Here is a 20158-nt window from a genome sequence, read left to right as displayed (position 1 = left end):
GTATATTTGCATTTATACTCTTTCGGTGTCAATTGGATTGGACTTGGTCCAATCCGGTCCAGTTCAATGAATATTTTGGACCATTTTAAACCGGTCCAAAGACTGTCCAATTTGTTTAAATTTCTGTTAATTTAGATTGGTTTCAACTCAAACCTGGTCTATTAGCACCCATATTCTTATTTTCTATCAACGGACCAGATGTTGGCTCGATCCAATATAAATTTATTATGGACGGACCAGGTCCAATCCAATATGACGTATTGGTCCATCCAAATTCAATATATCTTATTAGTCCGTCCAATCCATCCAAATGGATTTTGATTTGGACGGAATCCAATCTGAAACGTTCCATTGACACCCCTCTTTCCAAACTGAGCCTAAAAGTCTTAACTAAAGTGGAATTTGATCCGAAATCTAGATACCACCAACTGAGCCACCATCAGCTGGTTAATGTTAAGGTAGTCTAAAGCATGTAAAACTTCAGCCGACGGAGATGATTGGCACAAATTTATTGTATTTGAGTAAACTTGCTTACTCACAAGTGCAGTTGCCTCACCTGAAAATCTGCAAATTTCCACTACACATAAGATTAGAAGAAAAAGGATTACCCCTAGGTTTTTATTGATTTCATCAAAAATCGTTAACAGAACATGTCTTTGGAGAAAGGAAATTTTCTGCAAATAAATGGAGCAAATGATTGTTAATGTATAGAGCTATTTTACATATTACTGTAGATTTCTGAATTTGTTGTTACAAATCTATGTTATGAAGCATCAGAAAAATTAAGACTGGGCCAATATGCCCTAATGTTTGGCTTGCAGGAGCAAATTTGGACTTCAAATCCATTCCCACCTCGGTTCCATGGAAATAATATGACTAGCCCCATTGGCATCATTTCAAATTCCACTAAAATGTGGATTTCGAACGCAAAATTTCTGCTTTCTATCCCCAAATTCCACAATGTCACAAAACACAACCAAACAACATAATCCAGAGATTCGAGAAATTGGCATTTCTGATTCAACCTCCAAATATTATGCATCAAAAGAACAATATGATGTTATACCACCAATCCAGTACTAATACAAAAGCCACACTTCTAAATTCTGAGGATTAAGGATCACAAAGGAGAAGATTTTTATCTGCTATACCACATTCCCAATAGGGCATCTTTTCTCTCAAAACTTGTTGATCGTGCTCTTTCCTTGGGGATGAAAAAAGGTTAAATAGAGAAGAATTTGTAATATGTGACCTGACCGGTGAAAAGCCTCTGTGGCAGGGGTGTCGACGGTCCATAGATGATTTTTTTAAAACTTAACTGGTCCTATTGGTTTTTTGATTTCTCCGAACCGGTACCGTTGGTTAACCGGTTGATCAGTTTTTGTTTTTGACTGATTTAATTCTTTGGTTTTTATATTTATAATATATAATATATGTATATATTTATATAATATATAAAAAATATATGACATATATTAAAAATATATACCAATCAATTCGGTTAACCACCGATTTTTTCTAAATTAACCGAAAATCGAATCAGTCCTTCGATTTTTCAAAAATATCAAACCAACCGCTTCGATTAGCCACATTTTCTAGTTCAATTCGATTTTTTATGAACACCCCGATCTTTCAGGGGAGCAGCACCCAAGACATAAGAAAAATGCCCAAAATACTGTAAGCAGAAAAGGTGATGAAATAGAAGATGGCAGGCTGACTTACTCCATACATTAAAAATAAGTGATTATTGTATTAAACATTTATGATCATTTGATGAAAAACTCTTATTTTAAACAGGGTACAAGGTATTTTCAAAATGATATGGCAGGCCAAACATAACCAAAAAGGAAATAAGTAATTAAAGATAAGCTCAAAATATAGAATTCTCAAATAATAATTTATTTTGAAAATAATCAATTATTTTGAGTTTTTTTTTTTTTTTTTTTCCAAATGAAAATAAGTGATTATTGATGTGATCCCGGATCAAAATAAATATTTATTCAAATAATCACTTTATTTTTAGCACTCCCAAACTTAACCGAAATATATTACGGGAACCTTCCTGAACTTGGTTGAGGTGTGTACTTCGGTCCCCTTTTAACTTTTCTTAAGACAATGGAATGGTCCCCTAAGCTTCCTCGGTTCCGCTACAGCGTACAGAAATTCTTTCTTCTCCGCCATGTCTACTCAAGCTGAATTGTGATTGGAGCAATTGTTGCCTAAAGCGGTGTGGTTAAAAGTTTTTAGCAAAACTCAACTGTTTCTAAAAAAGATTTTCAGCAATAATTGATAGAATTGTTGCTAAAATTAATTTTTTTGACACCAGCCGATATCTAAATTATATCATTAGTAACAATTAATCTTGACTGTAGCGAAAAGTGATTTTAACAACAATTTACCACCTGCATCCTATTGATGGCATTGAAAATAATGACGCTAATTGTTGCTAAAATATAAGCAACAATCAATCAATTGTTGTAGTTATTGAATTAGCAACATGCAAATAACTGTTACCAATTGTCAACAGTTTGTAATTCATTATTATCAATACAAGTTTGGTTGTTGTCATTAATATCTTTAATTGTTGCAAATGATATACAAGTTGTTAATTGATAATTTGATTGTATTTAAAGGTAACTTGATTTTTGCCAATAACCACATATAATTATAGTAAATATTGACCGATTTTTACTAGCCTAATTGATTGTTGTAAATATTTACTCAAATGTAATCAGTTCAGATCTAATTGTTAATAACAACTTAATTGACCTATATACCATCCAAATAGCATATTTTACATTTAAGTGATAATTCATTCATTCACTCAACAAATTACAATCTCAGAGTCATCCATCACATAAATATAAATTTGTTGGTTTCTAAACGATAATATGTTTATAACACTAAATTTGTTATATAAGAAGTTCAAGTAAAAGAAACAACACTTAAATAACAAAATGCTAAAGTCTCAAAAAATATTAAAATTTCTTCTAGTCAAATCTATTCTCTGGGTGTTTGATTATGAGACACATTGGCATCGCCGTTATAATTCCCCTGCAGAAAACAAATTGTAAATAGTTTTATTAAACACAACCACAAAAAATCTAACTAATGAAAACTTTAAATAAATTTATTAATGAAAAAAATTACCTGAGACACTGAAATTGATCCACATAAAACACAATCTTTTCAGACTTTATTCAATTTTAAAACTTTAGGTGTTGAAGACCACAAGGAAAAAAATATAGGAAAAGATATGCCCATTTTCCTAAGAAACTTGAACTCAAATAAGACAAGCAAGTACAAAAAATTAGTTCCTACCATATAAGGCTACATTTATCATCTTATGTAGTCTTATATTTCTAAAAGACTCCATTTTACATGTTGAGAAAAGAAAATATATCATCAATGTAATATTTACAAAAAATTAAACATCCCACTAAGCTTTTAAATTGGGAGTTGTTGGACTTTAGGGCATACTATTTCACCAAGTTATTGGAGACAAGTAACACTCACATAGAACAACACTCATGAATCATTTTGTTATAATGCAAATAACACATACAGAATAGGCATTACACATTGAAGTTTTAAAAGTCCAAGAAATTTCAAAAAGTACATATGGCTTTGGTTTGCCCTGTGAAGGGGCTGCAACTATAGCAAACCCTACTCCATTAATAGAGAACACATGGAGATCTTGACCAATGCCTAAGCTATCATAAGAAGATAAAACTCTAAAATTATTCATTTCTCTTGGCTTGACCACTAAGCACATGCAAACTCTCGTGTATGTATAGCCAAAGCTAGAGCTAGAGCTAATTGAAGGCATATATATTAAGGAATCATCAATCATGTATCAAGTTAAAAGTTTGTTTCAAATGGGATCATTTGAGTACTAAATAATACTAGGTGGTAAAGTTAGAAAAGAAACAAAAGAAAACTATTGAAACCACCTGTTTGAGCAGGCTGGTAAAGCCTCTATTGTGGTTCATGAGACCTGGGATCAGAACTGATCTTTGTCTTATAACAACAAGTTCAAATTCATAGTGTCGAATCCATCCGACCTGGTTATTGATCAGCTCCAAAACATTGGACTTGGACCACTATCCATGGGCCTGATATGTCACAATCTAGTTCAAATGAACTCCCCCAAGCGCACTGCCTTAATTTCTTAACTATTTATTAGTTTACTATGAAATTGAGTACTGTCCAAGCAAAAGAGAAATAAATTAAAGAGGAGAGAAAATGCGAGAGTTTTGTTGAGTTGTGTTAATTTGAATCATAAGCTAGCCAACTTGAAAGTTTAAACTAGACTTAGATTAAAGGGATATGGCTTGCCTTTTACCAAAAGATATATATTTCTCTACTTCCAAAAAAAGACCAAATATTGACCTAATAGCATCTTGTTGGCTGTCCACTGCATTGACACTACTTGTTCATTTCTAACCATTTTTTAGTGGTTGTTGACGGCACAAACTGTGAAAAAAATGGTCTTTTTGGAAAGAAAAAAAATAAACTCTTAAACTAATCTACTCACTAATAAAAAAAGAAATACATGATTATTCTTTTTTTATCAATAAACACATGATTATTCTAAGAATTGAAGAAGCAAATCACAAAACAAAGAGAAAGAAGGAGAGAGGGAAAAGTGAAGAAAGTTATATTAATGGACCGCCAAGGCTAAGCATGGAACAATTAATGAAAGTATATTTATTAGCATATATTCAAAAAAATTAAGAGATTATTGAGTTTGCTTGAAAGAGAGGGCATAAACAAAAGTAACCTTTGAGGAAGCTATTCCTCTTCTTCAAGCCTAGTTTCACTATATTCTAATGTGTTAATGGTGGTTTTAACTCAAAAAGTGATGTAACCAAGACATGCCATGATGAAGTTTCAATATGGAGCTTGATGCTGCTCAATGCAACATGGTTGTTGAATGATGTAGCCATGCTATCAGCAAAAACAGGGAAGGTACTTGTTGGCATTGGTTTATAATGGGATAGTGCAAGAATTACACTCCAAATCATTGATGTTAAGGGAGAGTGCAAGGACAGATGATTAACAGATTATACCTCCCAAGTACAAAATACATACTCTACACTATCCAGCAACATACCCCTATTGAGAAGCTTATCTCAAGTGAAGCACTTCTCTAAAGTTGTTGACCATACAAAGAATTTTACATTAGAGGGACATCTTTAGAAAAATGCTTTGCCTTTGGAAGGGAAAACTATATGTTCATGCTAATTACAAATATATTACGGAAATCTATGATTTAGCTAAGGATAAATGTAGATGGCTTGTGGTATCATTTCCGTTAATAGATGGCTGATTGGCTCATGTGGACAACTTGGGAAGGAACAATAGCTCAGTCAGATGCTAATACCCCATAGGCTGATAAGAGTAAAATAGATAGAAGAATCCAACCAAGGAAGAGTTAACATCTTACTTTAGTTATATTAATAGAAGTTTCTGGTTGGACCCTCTTATGTTGGTGAAAATCTTGGTGGAAACCTAAGCTTGTTGTTATTTGGTCCACTAGGAAATTAAAAGAGATACAAATAAAGTGATAAGCATTCACCCACCAACAAAAATATAAAACAGCCCCAAAGGTATACCCCTCCCAAATAAAATCCTTGGATACACAAAAAAGAAACTATATGCTCATGGTAATTACAAATATATTACGGAAATCTATGATTTAGCTAAAGATAAATGTAGATGGCTTGTGGTATCATTTCCGTTAATAGATGGCTGATTGGCTCATGTGGACAACTTGGGAAGGAACAATAGATCAGTCAGATGCTAATACCCCATAGGCTGATAAGAGTAAAATAGATAGAAGAATCCAACCAAGAGTTAACATCTTACTTTAGTTATATTAATAGAAGTTTCTGGTTGGACCCTCTTATGTTGGTGAAAATCTTGGTGGAAACCTAAGCTTGTTGTTATTTGGTCCACTAGGAAATTAAAAGAGATACAAATAAAGTGATAAGCAATCACCCACCAACAAAAACATAAAACAGCCCCAAAGGTATACCCCTCCCAAATAGAATCCTTGGATACACAAAAAAGAAACTATATGTTCATGCTAATTACAAATATATTACGGAAATCTATGATTTAGCTAAAGATAAATGTAGATGGCTTGTGGTATCATTTCCGTTAATAGATGACTGATTGGCTCATGTGGACAACTTGGGAAGGAACAATAGCTCAGTCAGATGCTAATACCCCATAGGCTGATAAGAGTAAAATAGATAGAAGAATCCAACCAAGGAAGAGTTAACATCTTACTTTAGTTATATTAATAGAAGTTTCTGGTTGGACCCTCTTACGTTGGTGAAAATCTTGGTGGAAACCTAAGCTTGTTGTTATTTGGTCCACTAGGAAATTAAAAGAGATACAAATAAAGTGATAAGCAATCACCCACCGACAAAAATATAAAACAGCCCCAAAGGTATACCCCTCCCAAATAAAATCCTTGGATACACAAAAAATAAACAAAACACCAAAAACTCTTACAAAATAATTACCCTCTCACCCTCCTTAAAACCAAGCCTTCCCATCAAAATAACAAGTTATGTCTCAGCCCAACAAAACCCAATATCTCCAAACCCTGATAGAACCTACTTTTTTTTTTTTTTTTTGATAATGGGACAGAACCTACTTTGATTGACACTCAACTAAAACTATAGAAAGAACCATGACACATTTTGTATCAGGCCTTTGAAGGAGAAGCTCTTACCTTTTCTTATTAGTCTTTTTTTTTTTTTTTTCTTCACCCTCTTAACAGGACCAACCCCAAAAAGATCCCCCTTCATCCGAGCAAAAACTTTAGAAGTGTTTGTGAAATTACTTTGTAATTGTGGCCTAGGTATGGTGTGGGCACAAACAAGTTTAATGGTAGTTCACAATGGGCGTTGTAGGAACTTGAACCTCAGAACTACTAACTTAAATAGATCATCACTTAGAGAGGTATAACCCCAAAACCCTAAATACAAGTTCTCAATTAGGTGAGATTACCTCAAAGGCAAAGGGCCGGAAGAATGCACAAGCAAGATATTGCCCAAGCCATATGGTTAACCTTGCAAGTGGGGTTAAATCCAGAAAGGATTGACAATAAATCATTGGGAGAAATTGTCAAACAATAGCAGGATAGTGACCTATGAAATTATCCAAAAATGCAAAAAAAAAAGGAATTGATGAATGTGTTTCAAGTTGCTCTATCTTTAATATAGGATGCCAGGAATGAGAAGATTAGCCATTGTAGAAACCCAAAATCAGAACAATTGCTATTGCAAGTTGACTTGTAACTGGAGAGAAGTATCAACAAAGAAAACATCGAAGTTAAGAAAAAACCACTTTACAACACAAAAAATAAAATCAGGAAGGTATAGAAGATAAATTAAACGTAACTTGCTTTAGCTATCCGGCAGTGGTGTTCCATCGTCCATTTAAGACTCTTAATGGTCTTGGTCAGAAAAATGAAACCTAATCTCAAACAAAAATTGAAACTCAAAATTTACCGTTAGGAACTTAGGGGAGAGAGAGAGAGGAACTTACACCTCTGGGTAGTTTGAATAATCCTATAGTGTATTTAGTATCTCTTCTCTTCCAGATTGGGTTGCAATGGTGGTGGATTGAACACGTTATATAAGCAAGGGATAGGAACGAACTAGGATCAGACGAAGGAAAGAAAGGAGAGAGAGGAAGTTTGGGAGGCTCAAAAGAATGGGGGGCAGGGGGAGGAAGGGAGGGAGAGTGAGTTTGAGCGATAGAAATCAGGAGGCTTCAAATAAAAAAGAGGCAAGACAATTTAGAAGAAACCCGCGCAAGTTGCCCGCTCACAATATTTTATTTTTTCGATTTTTTATTTTATCTTACACGGACGAAATAAATCCATCTTCCCCAATGCGGCAATGCTAGTGCTGTAAACAGATCAGATTTAACAAGATTGATCCAACTATTCAACAATAACATTTAAATCCAATTAGATTGAATATCTCATATCCAAAAATCATATTTTTGGCAATTTCAAATATAATTATATAAATTATATATATATAATTAATAAATGCTATAATATAATCAAATTCGGATTTTAATCAAATCGAATGGATTTTAATACAAACCCTTTCCATAAGTGAGGGTGTTCATTGTTATATGTACAGGTGTAAAGTGGGTCGTGTCAGACCGGCATGGCATGGCCCACGGGTGGCCTGCACAAGGTGCAAGCCGTGTCATGCTGGCCCGTGGGCCATCACAAGTCATGCCACCCTCCCCAGTAAAAAGTTTGGGAGTCGGCCCAGTACGGCCCACGACCCAAACCCGTGTCGTGTTGAATTGGTCACCCAATTTTATGAAACCGATAGTAATTCACTAATCACCCAATTATGGTAATTTTTCTAAAACCATTTTTTAACGCCAAGCTGAATTGGTTGTGGGACTAATTTATGAATTTTCAAGTCCAACCAACTAGTTGGTTTTGTTTCTTTAAACAGTTTCATTGGTATTTCAGCTAGGGATACACTTTCCCCACCACCAATGGAGACCCGTGGGGTCTAGGATGGGGACGGAAACGAGATTAATAGAAATCCTTGATTGGGGTTAGGGTCAGGGATGGGGATTGAGGTCCCCACCCCAACCTCGATTATATATGTATATATTAAATGTTATTTATATTAAATATATATTATTATATTATTTATATTATATATATATATATATCAAAATATATCTCAAACATTATTTATAATTTAAATTTTTCATTTTTCTTAAGTAAATTTGTTTTTAAAAAAATACTATTATCTAAAAAATTTTCGAGGATTCGAGTCCCCACGGAGAACCCATCCCCCCCGATGGGAATTGAAAACGGGAATAAGGGTTAATTTCAGAATCAAAGTTTAGGACGGGAAATATAATCCCCGCCCCAAACCCACCATATTGCCATTCCTAATTTCAGCATTGAAATATATATATATATATTTAGGCTTAATTAAATCGGGATTGTGGCGGTCAAGTAACTGAGTTAATACCATTCTTTATTGATATTTGTGACGTAAATTCTATACATCTCTTTAACTACAATTTTTCTGTGAGTGTTGCTAAATTCAATACATTTTATTAGTAACGGTTAGATAACACTTGTTGTCAATATATTGGTTTAGCAACAATGTAAATCAATTGTTGTTAAAAATAGTTTTGGCAACAACCATTTATAACTGTAATCTAACAATTGTTGTTAAGGCTGCGTTTGGAATGAATGTAAATCCCTGTTCAGTGCATTATTGCAATATGTTGGTTTAGCAAATACTTTTGGCAACAACCATTTATAACTGTAATCTAACAATTGTTGCTAAGGCTGCGTTTGGAATGAGTGTAAATCCCTGTTCAGTGCATTATTGCACTCCGGTCCAAAATTCCATGTGTTTGGAAACAGTGTAAAAATACTTCTATTGTCGATGGAAATTTGCAAACATCGGATGATTTACATCGATCTACCTGTGGAAAACTACATCGATTTTTTAAATCACGCCCTCTTTCATCGAGGGAAATAGGAGAGGAGTTTACTCTCTTCCACTGGCACGGTGCTCTGAGCAACGACTATTTTCCGAGCATCACGGCGCTCTGAGTTCGAAGCATCCACCAATAGCCATTTGAGGAGTCCGATCCATTAGCCTCTAAGATCTGAGGAGTTCGATCGAAACGTCTGAACATCAGCGTTTAAGCCTCCGACTGGTGAGAGAACAACGAACCTCTTCTGTCTGTGTTTAAGTCTTGAAATATACACAACAGAGATTAGAGAGAACGACGAACCTCTTCTGTGAACCCAGTGCTGGTGAGAGAACAACGAACCTCTTCTGTGAAGACTTTCTCGTACTACCTGAAAGTAAGAAATAACCTCTTCCCCTATTTTGTGTACTTGCTTTTTTTCGTTTTTGGATTCTCTTGTATTTTCATTTTCTCACTATTATATTGAAGATAAATTGTGTTTTGATGATTGGTATTGGCATTTTCATTTTCAACAATTATTCAGCAAAATCACCATACTTTGCTCTTCGAAATCACAATCATGAGAATCAATGGTGGTTCAGGAAGTCGAAGGAAAGTACCTACTTAATGGAATCTCAGCTGATACTTATCAGTGATAGATATAGAGTATGAACAGAACGCTTAACCTTTATTCATTCACAAATTTTATCTCCAAACATTCCCTCATCCAAATCCCCAACAAAAAGAATGGAAGTACAAGTTTTATGGTTAAAGGAGGAGAATGGACAGTGGGTGGTGATAGTACATGGCTTAGTCATTCCCTCAGCCCAATCTCCCAGTTGACTGTACATTAAGCCCCTTCCCTCTGGGTTCATATTTTCCACTTAATGTGAATTACATCTGAAATTGTATAAGCTTGGCTTTCTCACACTTTCCCCACAATACATGTTATGCCAAAAGAGAAGCAGACATCAGGAGTAAAACAATAGCAATGCCACAAAATGCTTTTTAGGTTTTTGGTTAATACATCTGCTGATTTTGATCGAAACTTCCATATAATTACTCCTACAGTGCCTTTTGTTTTTGGTTAATACATCTGCTGATTTTGTTTTCATATATATCTGATTTTACCATTTAACTTCAATGCTGAGGATTTTCTTTTATTTTTGTTTTAATTATAGATGGTTTGGGGTATGTGAAAATCAAGCTCTTTCTGAGGCATTAAAGTGATTAATGACTGCACAATTGCGTGAGAACCAAGGCTTATCCACAGGGACCCCATAGGAGTCTTTTAACAATGCTGAGTCCTACAAGCTTAATTCTATGCCATTGAGTCCCACAAGCAGCTACTGATGACACCATGAGGCCACTATTCTCCACCTCTTTTTCTACAAACCCATCCAAGTTTGAGTGAATGCTATAGTGGACCAAACCAAGAATGATGCCTCAAGCAGCCCAAAGTTGCCCTATCCAATGATGTTTCAGAGTTCAGACAGCCTAAGCTTGCCCAAGTATGAAAACCTAGCAATGTTTAGATATAGGAAATTATTGAGCAACCACATGTTTCTGAGTCCCTTCTGCTAACTCTTTGAATGGGTTCTATCTAATTCATGCCAATACCAAAAAAAAAAAAAAAGATGGATGTCAAGTGGATTAAAGTCTGATGTCTGACCACTGCTAGTTTGCACTTAGGTGATAAGTGCTTCTAGGATCACTTTACCTGTTTGTATATATAATATTTGCCTTAGATATTGTGCTCTATACATGCTCATATGTGAAGTAATCAATCACATCTACCAAATAAATAAATAAATAAATTAGGCCTCAATCACATCAACAGCTAAGCTGAAATCACAATTTTTGTTATTCATTATTCCCTGATAAAGCTATCTATGTCAATCTCTAAAAGGGGAGCTACTCAGAGGTTGAACCCCTGTTTTTCTTTGCTAGACCTAAGGAATGGTGTGATGGGCTGTGAAGAATGAACTTTCCATTTCTACTTCCTCTCAAGGCTAAGAGACACATGTAGCAGACAAGATATAGGCTGCTAAACACTTGAAAGTTGCTTTTCTGCTTTTAATTGGATTCGGTTTTGACCATGTAAATTGTAATGCAATTCAAAGCATGAGAAGATAGAAATTATCATCTTCTAATCAGTGTTTAACTAACTGATGACCTTGATGCATGCCCTGAACAGCTCATTGGGGTCTGGGTTTTTTATCATTTTGACTGGATCAATGGCCTAGCCATCTGATTGCATGCCCTATTTTACTGCTCTTTGAGTACAGTAAAACAGAAACAACATGTCAGATTTGGGTGGGGGTTGTTAAATGATCCATACTACAATATAGGTCTTGATACATGTTTGTATCATTCACCACACGTCGTAGTTTGAACATCTTCCAATAACATTCACCGAGCTTTGCTTTTATTATTATTATTATGGTAGATAGTGTGGATATTCTAGTAACAAACAGAGCTGCATACATCAAGTTTGAACACGTATCAATGTATTAGAATTTAAAGACACACACACAAGTTTATTTTCTCATATGTCAGGGAGAGGTGGTACAGAGCTGTTTGTTTTGTTATTAGCAGATGTAGATGTAGTCATGTAGATATAGACTTGGCAATAAAATCACCCACAATCCTCTCCCAATCACAATAAATCATGTCTACATGATAGAGGTTGGTACACACTAATATATATTAATTGTGATATTTTGAACCTTGGCTGAACTGAAAAGCTTTGTTGTCTTGTCTTTTGCTAAATAAGTTTTCATGGAGAGGTTGTGGGTTTCTTAATAATTGAAGTTAAAGTTGGATAGATTACTGTACCATTGAATATTTTATCATCTAACTATTAATACTGTACCCTTGAATATTTTATCCACTAAAAGGTACAAGTCAGTAAGTCATTCAATTAAGCAATTTTAGAGAGTATCAGCATACTTATCCTCAAGGCCATTATATTTATATCTGTGCAGTTTTAATACTGGTTTACACCAATTTCTTGAAGGTGTTTTTGTTGCTTGTTCATTTCAAATGGTGTGCTACATTTTGTCTTTAATGTGTACAAGAAATGGAGTCTGGAGCATTCCAGTTAGCTAGGGTATACCATGTCATTCTGAATTTCATTCCATTCTCTCAGCAAAAAGGCCATTACCCAGTGCTGGTCCTGGAGATATACAAGGCCTTGAGAGGGATGGAACTAGGAGTAGGAACAGTCAATCCTAATCTCTAGTTTTATTTATTTTTTTTGTTCTCTTCCTTCTTCTTTCTCACAAAGTTGCTGCCCTTAAATCTGGAACCCCCATTCACATGCTTTTCAGCCCAATATTTTCCAATGTTTTACCATCAGATCAAGCAATAATCAATCCCAAAAATTCCTCAGAAAATAGCCAATTAACAAGGAAAGCTACCTTAAAAATTGAAGATTTTTAACTTAAGGTACTGCCTGTTAAAAGGATAAAATGATCTTCACTTGAATAAGATATAAAAAGTTATAGCAAGAACGGATTTAACTGATACTAAAGCATTCATCTCTGTTTTGAGATGCATTGATGAAGTAGCTGAACAATAAATGAACAGCTGACAAATTCATTACTCATTTTTTAATAATTGTGAGAAGGTTCTGGTCAAGAGGTTGTTGAAATCATGAGATACAGGAAATCGGGTACAGGGTAAAGAGAAAATATAAAATGACTATTAACAAAAAAAAGCATAAGTTAATAAATAAAATGCCTATACAGAGATATTTATTTGGAGTATTTACCAATTCTCAATTCCAGTGGTTTGACTGTCTCGTGTGGTCCAATGTAAGCTTTCGTACAGGTCTACAACATACTTGTATATATCTTGAATTTCGGTAGATTTTTCTGTGGAAATTTCAATGAATATTTTTGTGGAATTTCAGTAGTTTTTTTTGTGGAATTTCAGTAGTTTTTTTTTGTTGAATTTCAATACCCTTTTTATGTGAAATTTCAGTGAATTTTAGTGGAATTTATGTGGAATTTCAATAAATTTCAGTGATATTCATACAAAATTACAAATTGGGATATAAGCGACATAGGTTATTGGGCCAATGACCAGCTTAATATTTATTATATGGCTGGCCTCTGCATGTGGCAAAAGATGTTTAGGACAGATGAGAGATTGTGGCTGATCAATCAATGAACACCGGTTGGTGGGCTTTGTGAGAAAGGCAGGTGAGATTAATTTTCAAAACCGGGTGACACAAGTCTACAAAGTATTTTTACATCGGTTAAGTATCCAAATGATAGCAAAAGCACACACCGTTGTTTTGTATCTCGTGCCAAACATGAAGAGGTGAAATGCAATTTTGCATTTACACTCCTTCCAAACGCAGCCTAAAGGTTAATTTTCTTGTAGTGGCCTATAAAATGTGCAGTATGACTTATGAGATTATGTTAGTAGGGGGGTTGGAATATGTTTTATTGGCAGGTGATCTGGACTCACTCAAGCTCAGATCTGATGCTACACCCAACCCACCAGTCACCAAAACACTAGAGCCAAACATCAGGAACTATCTCGTATTGTGTTCATATGTTTTCATTCATCGAGATTCTCCCGATGTGCTCATATATATGTGTTTAGAACCATGGACATTTTTTTATTAAATGTTTGTATTTGATTTATTTGCAAAATTGAGATAAACAATAATGAACCTGTTTATAAACACTTAGGTGCCATTTAGGGAAACAGTGAATAAATGTCTATCCGTTAGAGAAAGCACTAAAATGAAACTTCCCCTAATAGTAGATGTGCAAATAAATCAATGTTTACTTTTGCAAGTCTCCATACATTTGGTTAATAATCGAATTGGATGCAGAAATCCTATATTAAAATTAGAATCTGATTATATTATAAAGGGTTCTACTAATTAGATACCTGTAACACATCATACCCCAAAAAAATTGTGACGTATCATGTCAACGAATTAGGTGGTATTTTATCATAGATTTTCTCTATTATTTATTTTATGTTAATTTTTTTATTTTTAAAATGAAATAGAATCAGATTTACTCCGAATCCTTTCCTAACCGGTAAGATTTGAGATCTTCTAATCAGATGGGTTTACGGATCGGATTTGTAATTCAATTTTTATTAATCCAATCTGATTTAGATGTTGCTGAATCTAAATTGGTGTTTGGTTCCATTGCAGTTATTTTTAGAAAATCGTGCCACATCGAAGCCACGTCAGATATTTTCAGAATGGCAAAAAACACATTGGTGTATGCTGCTTGGTTATCATCCTATTTTGATTTTTTTTTCAAAACATTTTCAAGTAGGGGTGAATATCCGGCTTATTGGGTTGAAAATCAAATTGAATAAATCAAAATTTTTAAAACTTGCTTAAAAAATAAAATCAAATTAATCAAAACCTAAAAAATCGAACCAAAAAATCAAAACCGAAATTTTTTATTTGATTTTAACCTAATTATGCTCACCCTATTTTCAGGTATGGTGATTAACGTGGCTCAACACAGCAGAGAATATTTTTTTCTTTCTCAAAACATTTTCAGGTATGGTGGTCAATATGGCTCTGACATTGCACTGTTTTATAAGAAAACGACAATGAAACCAAAAACACCATTATGCATTGTTGCTTTCCCAAAAATCACAAAAAATGCAATGCCATTTTTTGAAAAAAAAAAAAAAGGAAAAACACAAAGGACCACCAAAGTTGTTTCCAGCCCTACTTTTTGCCTTCATCCTTTTTCGGCCTGCTCGATCAACAATCAACACTTTATTTGAAACAGTTCTTTATTTTTTTCTCTTACCAACACCATATCAAAAATTATAAAAAGGAAAAAAAAAAGCATTGATCTTCTTATTTGTTCTGCTTTGATTTCTACAAATATGTTGAACATATTGTTTCTTGACTATATAACATTTTGCTTCATATGGTTGCACTTGACATTTTCATAATAAAAATATGAATAAATTATAGATTAGCACCCTGTACTTCAAATATAGTGAGACTTACCCCCCTCCCCCCAACCTTTCAATTGCTCACACTGCCCCCCTGCATTAGGATTCCGTCAGTTTGCTTTGAAAAAAAAATTCTTATCCCATGTGCACCGGCATATGCTTGTTAAACATTTTTAAATCCACAAACTGCTCTTCTCCTTAATTTGTGGGACCATCTTGCCCTTTCCTTAATACCATGTACTATTCACCATCTTCTCCATTGGACACGTCCCCCTCCCCTTTTTCTTCTTCTTAATCCTCATCTTTCCTCCTTCCAGAAGTAGCTGTTGAACATTGCTAGCTATACCGAATAGAGTGTAGACTATAGAGAGCATAGAGATGCATCTAATCATTCTCAAAAGTTGAAAAGCAAAGTCAAATAGTAGACTTGCATCTAACCATTCTCAACCACTTAAATGTTGGAGCGGTAGGCAAACAACATTTTTCTTTTGTCTTGAATTTCAATGGTCAAGTATGAGGGGTGAGCATGGGTCGACAGTTTGGTTTGGTTTCAAGGCAGAACTTAGAATCTATCCAGCTAAGATCGGTTCCAAAGTTGATTCTAGTCTTATTGATTTCAGGGTAAGTTTCAACATCTAACCTCTACCCATAGAACTTTTTTTTCTTTACCTAGCCATCCCTCAAAAATTAGATTGCATTCTTTAAAATTTGATTTTCAATAATAATAATAATAATAATATATAATTCAAAACTTATATTAACTTTATTGATTAAATTGAGTAATTTAATCTGAAAATTGTCATAATATATTAATATATAGTCAAATTTATCATTATAATTGAAATGATCAAATCAATTAAGTGACTCAATAATCATTTGAGACCATGGTTTTTGTAAGTATGAAAGGTATTCTAGGTTTGTTTCTAATACAACCTATTCATTTGCTCACCCCTAATAACTATGAGTAAAAGATAAGGTTGTGTTGGAATAAGCCTCATGTTTTGTGCTTTTAAAGTTCAAAAGCTGAAAGCCTCGATTTCAAACTTTGTGATTTGGGACTTAAATGCTTTTTGTACAATTTTTTTTTTTTTAACAGCAACTCTTAACAAACAATCGAAAAAACTTTGAGGTCAATTTTGTTTTTCACAGTCAAAGCTCAAAAGCAAAAGCTTATATCCAAATGGAGCCTAAGGTGGCGTTTGGTAAATCTGAAAATTCAGATTTGAAAAGTTAAAAAATGTATTAAAAATGTTCTAAATCTGAAAAGAGGCGTAAATGCTTTTCTACTTTTTAGAGGCTCTGAATTCATAAGTTTGTTTGTGTTAGACTATTAGATCAACCTTTTACCATCTGAAATTATTGTTTTTACTATTTTACCCATATTATTTGTAAATGTTGAGTTCAATTTGTATTATCTCATAAAAAATAATTTTCAACCTCAAAATAGTATTGAAACAATACAAATAATAAATAATTAATAACTTACACATATAAAAATAATTAATAATTAATAACTTACACATATAAAAATAAAATAATTTTTAAAAATTAATGAAATAATTAAAAATATTATTTAATAAAAATAATTAATAATTAGTCATGTTTAATAAATAATAAACAATAAATAATGTTTAATAATAATAATAACAATTATTATTATTATTGTTATTATTATTATTATTATTATTGTTATTATTATTATTATTATTATTATTGTTATTATTATTATTATTATTATTATTGTTATTATTATTATTATTATTATAGAGAGAGAGAGAGAGCAGCGGAACCACCGCCACTGCAAGTTGCAGAGGCGGTGGCGGTGGCGAGGGGAGAGAGAGCGAGAGAGAGAAAGAGTGAGAGCGAGAGAAAGCGGCGGAACTGCCACCACTGCAACTTGCAGTGGCGGTGGCGGTGGCAGTGGCGAGAAGATATGAGGGAGAGAGAGAGAGCGAGCGAGAAGAGAGAGTGAGAGAGAGAGAGAGGGAGGGAGGGAGGGAGTGAGAGAGAGAGAGAGAGAGGGAGGGAGGGAGTGAGAGAGAGAGAGAGAGAGAGAGGGGAGAGAGCGGCGGTGGCGAGAAGAGAGGCTGAGTGAGCGAGAGAGAGAGAGAGAGAAGGAACTGCTGCTGCTGCAAGTTACAGTGGCGGTGGCGGAAATACAGAACAGAGTGAGTGTAGCGGCGGTGGTGGCGGACTTGCGGTGGAGCTTCGTAAGTGGCCATGAAAGTTCGATTCAAGTTAAGAACAAAAACATGTAATATTAAAATTTTTTTAATGCATTTATATCTTTTAACGCATCTCCCAATTACGTCTGAACATACAAGTGTGAGGCTATTAACTTAAAATTTCAATTTCAGATCAATTTCCAGACACAATAACAAATGAATCTGACACCAAACCTCTGAAAAAAAAAAGGCAATTTCCTTTAAGGCTTCAACCATTCAACGCATGATTTTCAAAACCAAACCGGACTGGATGGTCGGATTGGAAAAACTGAGAACTGGTCTAGTGACCGGTTCCGTTTTCCCCAGAACCATTAATTTTGGTCAATGAACCGCTGATCCAGTGGTTGGTCAACCATTCGAACGGTTTTGATCATTTTTTATTTTTTTTTTCTCAAAATGAGCCGAGCATTCGATTTGAACGATCAAACCATTTGACCCAGTAACCAAACCCCTAACCGATTTGGTTTTGAAAACCATGCTTCAACGTAAGCCAATCCAGATTTTGCCTTCTCCATAGTCCATACAATGAAAACGGATTACCTAACGGGGATATTTCAATACCAAAAGACAACAGGAAACATTAACAGCAGTTTTTTAATAATAATGGTTATTTATATTATGCATCATAAGATTCATAACCAAATGCCTCCTTACAATTTTGCCCTTACAGTAAAATGTGAGCATTCAAGTTTGTTAAAATTTGAATGGTCCTAACCATTAAAATTTTTCAAAGAAGGCACCCAAGTTGCATCCCTATAAATAGGCTTTGGAGGGTCAGATCTCCATCTTCACCCCAAAGGCCCGAACCTTCACCCCAACACATTCTTTTTTGCAATATATTCTCCACTAATACTATGTTTGGTTTGAAGGAAATGTAGGAAAAGATAGGAAAACCTTTATATTGGTTTATCCATCTTTCCCTTCCTTTCTCTACTTTTTCTTCAAACCAAATATGGCCTAAAATCAATTCATTTACCTTATATTCAACCTTTACTAAAAGTGTACCAATTCTTTATTTCTTCTACCTAACCCAATTTAACAATGTCCACTACACCAATCAATCCCTATCTCCACCACCAATCCTCTGCTTTCATCACTTTTAACTTTTGCTTTAAGAGGCACTAAAATGGTTTATGGACAATTTGGTAATTTTCCATTTATAGATAGCATCACCAGTGGGTCCAATATTGCATGTTGGTAGTTGAAAGTCAAAGTGTTAAAAAGGAGACCAGATCTGCTCCTCACGCAGGGCGCCTCACTCATGCCTTACACGCATATCGTACCATACATTAAAAATATCTACCGTATTTATAGGTTATAGCATATCCCGTTCCGTTAAAAAGAAGTACAATAGTAGAGCTGGCTTCAGAGCTTGGAGTTTCTTTCTTTCTTTTTTCTGATTCAAATTAAATAGGATAATTATCTACATATTTAATAATAATATACTTTCTAAATAAATATAACTGTTGCAAAATAACTTGCCACGTCAATGCTTTAACATGAACTGGCAAAAATTTTGTTGATGCCTGTGAGGTAGTGCATAAATTTCTGTGCAATAGATGTTTAATGGAAACTTCATTTTGAGGTTTTATAATTTGGGGTCATGGCCTTGAGGTCATCGTCATACATTGAAGATTGGGAAAGTAGAATACTTTTTTGAGTTGTCAACCAGCGCACACAGAGGGTGTTTCTGTTTGTTTTGCTGATTATGCTCAGACGATAAGTTAAAAAAAATAACATCTATGTCAATGGGCAAGAGCTCATCAAAGCACCCCATGTTTTAAAAAACGATTCGGATTTGGTTACTGGTTTCTGAGTAAAAACCGATCAAAAACCATTAAATAGCTGTTTTGGTTATTGGTTCCTGAGTTAACGGTTGATCATTCGGTTCAAATAAATGGTCTGTTATAACAATAAAAATTAAAAAAGCAATAAAAAATCATTAAATAGGTCAATGGTTTGACTATCAGAATCAATGAATCATTAACCGATTCAATGGTTTTTTGTCAAAGACTGGATTTAGGGTAAAATAGAACTGTTTACCTGGGTGGTTCGAAAACCTTGAACCATTGACCGATGGCAGTTTCATCCATGGATTCTATGCAGGAGTTAGTATCGTGATTTTGAACTCAAATGGTGAATTTCTGGCTACTAAAGTTGATAGTGTTTTGCCTTGCTCAGCTCTTTTCTCTGAAGCCACTGTAATTTTGCATGCAATTTGTCTCACCTATGGTTTTTAAAATTGACCCGGAGACCGAACTGGTCAGGGGTCTGGTTACTGGATTGAACGATCAGCCCATTCTAACAAAAAAAAAAAAAACCAATCAAAACCGTTCGAACAATTAACCACCCGGATCAGCGACTTACTGATCAAAATTAACAGTTTTTATGAAAAATCCGATTTTAGGGAATTCGGTCGGACAGGTGGTCAACACTCTAAATCTTGGGCTGTACTATGACTATCCAATGAAAGCTATTCTCTG

The 20158-nt window shown here is 34.4% G+C and overlaps 2 long non-coding RNA genes across 2 annotated transcripts; one reads left to right on the top strand and one right to left on the bottom strand.

Annotated features, from left to right (window-relative positions):
- Positions 1 to 2840: 2840 nt before the first annotated feature.
- On the bottom strand, positions 2841 to 7801 carry LOC148801912 (uncharacterized). The gene is made up of 2 exons (XR_016082245.1): positions 7420 to 7801; positions 2841 to 3054 (listed from the first exon to the last, which is right to left on the bottom strand). It is a non-coding gene; the product is annotated as an uncharacterized LOC148801912 (long non-coding RNA).
- Positions 7802 to 9405: 1604 nt separating this feature from the next.
- Positions 9406 to 16539, top strand: LOC104594908 (uncharacterized). The gene is made up of 3 exons (XR_734798.2): positions 9406 to 9892; positions 14681 to 14750; positions 14978 to 16539. It is a non-coding gene; the product is annotated as an uncharacterized LOC104594908 (long non-coding RNA).
- Positions 16540 to 20158: the final 3619 nt, after the last annotated feature.

The sequence above is a fragment of the Nelumbo nucifera genome, chromosome 2 (genome assembly GCF_055504915.1).
Source record: "Nelumbo nucifera cultivar China Antique chromosome 2, China Antique-T2T, whole genome shotgun sequence".
Classification (NCBI taxonomy): domain Eukaryota; kingdom Viridiplantae; phylum Streptophyta; class Magnoliopsida; order Proteales; family Nelumbonaceae; genus Nelumbo; species Nelumbo nucifera.
The sequence above is the reverse complement of the archived record's forward strand: the minus strand, read 5'-3'. Positions and strand labels throughout refer to the sequence as shown.